This window comes from Hipposideros armiger, unplaced genomic scaffold (assembly GCF_001890085.2).
Source record: "Hipposideros armiger isolate ML-2016 unplaced genomic scaffold, ASM189008v1 scaffold_389, whole genome shotgun sequence".
In the NCBI taxonomy this organism is placed as follows: domain Eukaryota; kingdom Metazoa; phylum Chordata; class Mammalia; order Chiroptera; family Hipposideridae; genus Hipposideros; species Hipposideros armiger.
The window spans coordinates 12545-20825 of NW_017731739.1; the positions used below are offsets into that span (position 1 = coordinate 12545).

General features: G+C 41.0%; 1 protein-coding gene across 1 annotated transcript in view; it reads right to left on the reverse strand.

Annotated features, from left to right (window-relative positions):
* Positions 1–8281, reverse strand: part of LOC109393788 (kinesin-like protein KIF6) — a gene marked incomplete at its 3' end in the record, with an annotated part of 146162 nt that overhangs the window by 4169 nt on the left and 133712 nt on the right. The gene's annotated exons all lie outside the window — the stretch shown is intronic.

Here is an 8281-nt window from a genome sequence, read left to right on the forward strand (position 1 = left end):
CCATTGGGAAATTCATATAAACACTGAAGAAGAAATCATGTCAGATTTTTAAAATCCTACCAAAAAGTGTCTGTATGCTTCATCTTCAAGGTAAAAAAAAATGGCAGAACAGTAAATTAGAACTACAAGGGGCAGTAGGGGTGTAGTGGAGACCCCACATTCTGATGCGAGATTATCCAGGTCCAAATTCTAACCTTACTAGGGGCATGTCACTCAACATCTTTGTCTCAGCCTCCTCATCTGTAGAATAGGGAAAAATTACTACCTGCCGCATAAGTAGTTGGGAAGATGGAAAAAGTTAAAATGTACAAATTACTTTGAGTAGCACCGAGCCCATAATAAGTGCTGTCTAGTGTTTGCTATCATTGTAAGTGATAGGGGAAGTTTATGTTGGTTTAACTAAGCCTTGCTCCTTTTACACCTAATGAATGGCGTAAGCACTTAATAGGAAGGTGCTAATAGATGGATGGTAGATGTGGATTGTCCACAAAGGAAACCACCAGGGGTTCAGGGTTTTCCTAGGAGGGTGAATCCAGTTAGGATGCCCACTGCAAAACATCAGGAATAAGACCCACATATGTGACTTCAGGGGCATCACAAGGTCCTGTCTCTTGAAAATCTGGCCAACACCTGCCATTGATCTAGTCTTCCTTCCTCCCAGGTGTGTCATTCCCATAACGAAAACCTCTTCTACTCCTTTAGTTTACAAAACAGGATGGGTGCATTGTTTTTGATGGCTGTTTTCTGCAAAAATATACAACTATACCACTGGGCTTGCTTTAAGTTCATGACCACAGATTATACTGCAAACCAGATATCCGGTGGTATTTCTCTCAAAAATCACTTTTCCACTCTTAGAAATGAGGCCTTCACACCTTATCCTTTTGTGTTTCAAACCTCCACACAGGCTCCTCTCTCCACCTTCACTCTGAGCTGATGGCCTCACACCCTTCTGCTATTGGGTCGTCAGGAAAGTCATGACGTATTTTTATATGTTTTTCAGTGCAAAACTGCGTCATGACTTTCCCGACGACCCAGTAGATGTAAGCAGCCTGACCATAACTATCTCATGACCCATCACGAAATCCTAGAACATTCTACCCTTCCTCCTGTTACTGTCCTGCTCCTGTCGAAGGCCACCCCTCATCCTCTCCTCCTGTTACTTATTTTGCTCCAACAATTAACCCCTCTCTCTTTCAGTCAATTTCTCTCTCTCACTTGGATCATTTCTGTCCTACATGCCCAGTGTAGTACTAAACTAAGATGGCTCTTTGCAAGGTCATCAGCAATGCCCATTGCACCAAAAGCATAGATTGCCATCTTACTAGACTTCTGAGTTGAGGAAGCATTCAACACAGGTATTCACTGCCCCCTTTAGGAAACATTATTCACTTGGTAATCAGGACACCACACTTTCCTGGTTTTCACCTTTCTCCAAAAACTACTTAATGAAAGCTTCCTTCTCTTCTTTCCAAATTATAAACATTAGAATGCTCCAGGTCTCAGTCCTTGACCCCTCTCTCTCTTATCTATGTAATCCCAACCGTTCCCCTGGCTTTAAATACATCTATATCCTGATGTCTCCCCAGTTTGTATCATCAGCCTCGACCTCTTCCCTGAGCTGCTAACCCTGTAGAAAGTACACCTCCACTTGGATGTCTATTCCTGATTTTCTCTCCCCTCCACCCTCAAACCTGATTCTTTCCCAAACTTTACCTATTATTATTAACGGCACCACCATTCACCTACTGGCTCAGTCCAAAATCCTAGGCATCCTTCTTGATTTTCCCTCTCCTCCATCATCCGGTCCAGAGCAATTTCTATTAGGTTTAACCACAAAACATACCCAGAACTGGACCACTTTTTCCCACTTCTCTGCCACCACATCCCTTCCTTGGACAACTGCACAAGTCTTTGAATCAGTCTCCTTGCTACTACTTTTGCGATCTCATGGTCTACTCTCCACACAGCAGCCAGAAGAATCTTTATAAAATGCAAGTTACATCAAGTCACTGCCTTGCTCATAACCTTCCCGATACGCTTAGTGTAAGGGGCCAACTCCCCTGTGATCTGCTGCCATCTGCCCATCTGCCCTCATCTCCTGTCGTGTGTTCATTGCTCACACCAGCCTTGCTGTTGCTCCACCATGCCAAGCTTACCTCCATATCACATCTTTTGAACGCATTGTTCCTTTAACCTGGACCGCTCTTGCCCCAGGTTTGTACACAGATTCCTGCTTCTCATCATTCAAATCTTTGCTCAAATTTTACTTCTTCACAAGGGCTTTTCCCACAACCCCCAATCCAAAGTAACACACCTGGCTTCAGGCTGTTACTCCATCTTATTTTTCTCACGGTACCCATCACTATCTAAAATTTTCCTTATTTATTTGTTAGTTATCTGCTTCTCCAGTGGCCTTTTTCTCCACAAGGCCAGGGATTCCATCTCTCTTGTTCGTATGTCTAACCTCATTGCCTGGAACAGTGCCCAACACCCAGGACACGTGGCAGAAACTAAGTTGTCTCACTCAGCTCTCATGACAACCCCTATTCTAGTTTGACTTTCTATAAAACTACATTTCCTAGTCTCTCTTATAACTCAAATTTTGTTTGAGACCTATTTCCACCAAGCAGACACCCCTGTATGGGGTTTGGAGGTGAGTAAGGCGAGGTGGTGGTCATGAGGAAGATCAGATTTACAGGAAACTATGGTAACAAAAGCATCTGGTTCTTTAGAGGCAGCCACAAGGAAATTTCTGGAATCTAGGACTTAATGTCCCAAGTGCCGTGTGGGGATAATAGCAGTGTTTTGCAGAGCAGTTCAGTGGTGTGGTTAGGTGTGTCTCCTGTTTGCTGTGCTCCCAGCTGGGTAGTATCCTAGCCCAGTTTTCTAACTTTTCTTGATTCTTTATGTTTAATAAACTTTATGCTGCTTAAATTAGCTAGAGTAGATCTTTCCAGTATGCAACTAGAAAATTTGACTAATACACATGTGCTCAACACATTTTTGTTAATTGAATCTGAACAGATACATGAGTAGATTAATTAGTTTGACCTGGGACCACAGTGTGAGGGTCATTAGTATGGAATGAGATTTGAGAGAACTAAGTTTCAGTGTAACTGGAAAGGAATATGGCAGACCTAAGTCTGAGTGACAAGGTGGTAGCATGGGGTGCTGGGCAGAGATCCAGACCCTCGGGGCCAGGAAGACAATGAAACATCTGAAGCAGGAAAGGTAGGCCCAAATATCAGATACCAGACCACACAGGGGTTGGTCTGACAGATGTGCAGAGAGGGTGGCATTACTGTTTATGAATCAGCAATTAAACATCTAACAGTGTTCTACGTACTTCGACATTCTTTCATAAAACAAATGTCACTAATTATTTTTCCCTATTCTGAGGAACAATATTGACATCTCTTCTATTCAACAGTTTTATTTACAATTTAGATAACATAAAGGAGAATATGCTTATTCAACTTCTTATTGGTATTAAATTAAATGGTGTGTTAGTTAACTTGCTTTTTGTTGCAGTAACAAAATATAACCCAAACTGGCTTTAATCACCTGGGAAATTTATTTGCTCATATAATGATAATAGGAAAGGCTCTGGTGAAAATGTCACAAAAAGTCAGTGCTACCAGCAGAGACTTAGTTTATGCCCATATCTTTCCTCTGTCTTCTGGATGGTGGAAGCCTGCCTTTCCTCATGGCCATAGGATGGCTGACAAATGACCTGATGTGACAAACTTCCTTATTCAAAACTAAGGTGGTAAAGGGCCTTTGTTCTCTAATCATTAAATGAAAGTCCTGAACTTCTCTAGGGACCAACTTGGGTCATGGGCCCATCTGTGAACCAATCGTTGTTGCAGGAGAAAGACAGGTTCTAACTGGCGTGGACCAGTCAGGGTCTGTTTCTGGAGCCGGGATGGGCTCCTGGCTGCTACTCCCTGGAATGAATGGTGTGGAGGTCCTCCCCCATGTCCTAGATTTTAGAAAGGGTTCTAACACTGTTAAAAGAAAGAATTAAAATTCAAAATGGGATTATGGGTTAGAAAATACAGTCTTTACAAATGAGGAAAAAGAAGCCAGTTCGTAAGAAAAGAAAGAACCTGGGACTTGGAGTCAGAATTCAGCTTTGCCACTTGTGTGATCTTAGGCAAATCTCTTAAATTTATTAGCTTTAGTTTCCTCACCTATAAAATTCCCACTTGTAAAAGTGGGATGAGAATGCCTGCCTATCTCACAGAGATGTTTTAAAGATCAATAAAGATGGTTTCCAAGATGGTTTTTAGCACTGCGTGTGGTGGGGGGGTCTTCAGGCTATGTTCTTTAGGATCCCTTGGGAGACTTGTTTTAGCCTTAGAGCCCAGTCCTAGGCCATTTCTTGAGAAGAGGACTCTGAGCAGGTAGGTATCTTCTCAGTGCTAAAGAGCTTAGGGACACCATCCTACATTCAGACCCCTTGGAGGACATACAGATTTTCAGAGTGACACAGAAACAGCCAGTATCTGGGAAGAGGCAGGGGCAAATTATTCTTTGTGTGGCTGCTGTGGGCTCCCTAAACTGGGTAGGAACCAAATGACCTGAACGGCACAAGGTAAGGAGATGGTCACACAACCTGGACTTTAAAAAAATATTTCCTTTCATTTTGGATTCCATGAATACATACAATAAAATATTCCAGAAGGCATTCGTTAAGTGACAAAGAGTGAAACCTCACATCATACTTGATGATATCTCCAAATACCAAGAACGCATGTCTAAACTCAGTAATTCGGTTTACTACTGAATGAATGAAAGACATTTTCTTTGAAGAGCTCAGAAGTGCATGGAAAATTACCCTCTGAAAATGGAAAAGATTTGGAGTGGTTACAACTACTGGCACTGGCACCATTAGTTTTTCCTTCTGAGCACAATGCACTCGGTGGAAGCCCAGTGGAACCCGAGACTCTGAAAGTCCCACTCTTAGCTGGCTGAAGGGACACGGATTCTGATTTCTGTAGTAGTGGGGAGCAAACACTGCCCATTGCCAGTGGTTTCTCACTCCATGTTTGGGCAGATGGAGACCGCACGGGTCACACCAGGAGCAACCGGGAGGCTGATGGTTAGAACAAGTAGACACGGCCCCTTCTTTTTCCGCCATGGACTCGATTTCTACGGCTGAGCCTGTTATTGTGGTTTAAAATGTTTTTGAGGAGACTTTTTGGAAAAAGTACTGAATACAAGGAGAACTCCAAAACCAACAACACTCTGGCAAACAGAAAGTTATTTACTTAGGAGCACAGTAAGGTGCATTCAACTCAGAAAGTCTGTGCCCTGCGAGCAGGTGGAAGGTCTTGCAATTATGGCCGGAAGGGCAGTTACAATTCTTCATGGGATTTCTAGAACCAATGTGAACTAAATCATGTAAGAAAGGTTACCAAACTGTCCATTTCCTAGTCCATCTCTATCTTATATAGTGAAACTGAGACAGAGAATGTAATTGATTACCGACACTTCCATGAATTTCTATTACAGCATTTATCTTAGTGTATTGTGAGAATTTGTTTATATGATTGGCTCTTGCGCTGGATAACAAGACAGCACAGACTTATTTCTCAATCATACATATATCCCCATTCCCTAATGTAACTTGTAGCACCCACTGGACACTCAATCACAATTTGTTGAATGAATAAATGAAGCTAATTAAACTAATTTGTGTTACACTTCCAGTCTCACTAGACACATAATAAAGCACTAAAGAAAATTTGATTCTGAAAGTCTTTGAATTCTGTTATTTCATTAACACATCTGCCTGCTCTTTTTATTATTCTCATTTCTATGTGCTCTTTGGTTCTCTCTTATCTCTTTCTGCATAAACTTCCAAAATTTCTCTACTACTCACCTACTTTCCCTAGCAGCTGCTCCTTGACTTACTCAACCCCATGTCCATGTCCACATACTACAGTTTTCCATAGTTACATTCTTTGCTCCTCTCATGCTAATCATCTTCTCTTCTCTCCCTCTCTCCACTATTTTATGCTATACTCTCCATAAAGACACTTGTATATCAGTGTAATAGTTATTGGGTTGGCAGAAAAGTTGTGACGTACTTTTTCTATATTTTGTTGCAAAAATGCATCATGACTTTTCTGACAACTCCAGTACAACTGGAGTGATGCGATAGGTGAATATGAAACAGATCAATTATGTTCAGAGAGCCAAAGGTCAATGACATGTGAATATCACTGTGATCCTGGGTGAATCGATCTCCCAGGCTGGAGCTAAGGGCTGACAGGTCCCACTGCCTGACATGCTCTAACTCCATCTTTGCCTGGCTCACTTCTACTCATTCTTCAGGTCTCTGCTTAATATCAGCCTGGAGAGAACCTTCATGAACGCTCTCCTCCTCAGTCTAAGTCTGCCATGATAAGCTCTCCTCGCCCGTGGACTTCCTCTGCACAGCTCTCACCTGGATTACAGCCACGTACTTCATTATGACTTATTGAATAGATAGATATCTCTGGACACTGGGCCATGAGACTTTTGGGGCAAGAACTGTTTCTATTTTGTTCCCCACTATGCTCCAGTGCAAAGTACAAGCCTTAGCACATTATCATTCCTTATAAATATCTGTTAAATAATTAGTTATATAGAAAATCAAATGCCACATAGCCACCAAGACTACTCACATGAGGCTGATGTCACAAGAATTTTGAGAAGACATGTGGGGAGAGAAAGAGTTTTAATGACAAGTAGCAGCTTGCAAAGGTTGTGTAGAATAATGAAAAAGAAAGGCTTAGGGGCAGAACATTCCTCTCGAGTGATTACAACTGGTGGAAATTCTGATTCAACTGATGAATACAATTTTGTATGAACAGATGGACATGATGGAAATTAAAATAGTGCTACCATCTGAAACAAGTAGGTATATTTCTTTGAAATAAAGCACTTTGAATACAGTCCATTATGTTTTCATATCAATGTTTTGTAAGTGTCCTATTAAGTAAAAAGCTCTGTTAAGTATAAGCCGTAATATTTGAGCAAGAAAGAGCTCAGGAATGCCGACTCTTGTCAGAAACATGAAAATGATTTGAAGGCCACGCAGGCCTTAATCTCTGAGTGCTGCATTGCTGGGATTCATCTGGGCAGAGCCGAACTAATGGTGTGCACCTTGTTCGAGAAAGCTCCCTTAGGTTTCCTCTCCATCTGCTTTTCCAGCCAACTTGACCATTACAAAGCGTTTCACACCAAGACAACCTCGGTCTCAAAAAGGTTTTTTAGGCAGCTAAAAAAAATTTTTTTTTCCCTCAACTCTTTTAGCCTCCATTCATTAACAAGGAAGTCCTTCTGCCTTGCCAATATAATATACTCTGTATTTCTCCACTCCAGGTTTTGATCATGGTTCTCTTTTTTTTTTCTTTTAAATAATGTGTAAGAAGTTGCCATCTTTAATATTCAAGTCACAGCACTTACACTCACAGAGCTGAAAGGAATTTGAGACATCATCTCATTCAAGTCACTCATTTTAGAGATGAGGATTTTTTTCTGGAAGATTTATTTAGCTATATTCACATGAGCTTTCTCTGCCTTTGAAATCAAATTCAAAAGTTAAAAATAGAGCACATACTGGGGTTGGTTGTAGTAAGCTTGGGGTAAGAGTAGGGAGGGTAAGCTAAGGCAAAGAAAATCACTGCAGGGTCCAAATTACCACCTAGATGAAGTCACCAGAATCTGAAAAGATACTGGCCATCTCTGAATTATGTTCCCATAGCTAATCTACTAGCCTGAAAAAATAGGCCACAGGAGGTCATTTATAACCTACATTCACACTCACTATTAATTTTACAATAAAAACAATAAGGCATAGTGAAATAAAGCAGAGGCTTAGGAGCGAAGCAATTCTAGGTTCAAATTCTCATTTCACCACTAGCCGTGTAACCTTGAGAAAGCCTTGGGAAAACTTGAGATTAATGTCTAATCACTATGTTGTACACATGAAACTAATAATATATTGCATGTCAACTGTCATTAAAAAATTAGAAATGATTTAAAATATAAAATCTGTATAATGGGATAACAACTCACACCTATAGTGTAGGGCTGTTGTGAGGTTTAAATGAAACAGTATATACAAAATGCAATAATGTTGTAAATATTTCTTAGGGGGCCAGATGGACTCATGTCTTGTTAGAGAGACCACTTCATAGTTGGTGTAGAGGCCTGACCACCGCACTGTATTTCTGAAGCTGATGTTGAATAATATTGTATGTCAACTATAATTATATATACATAT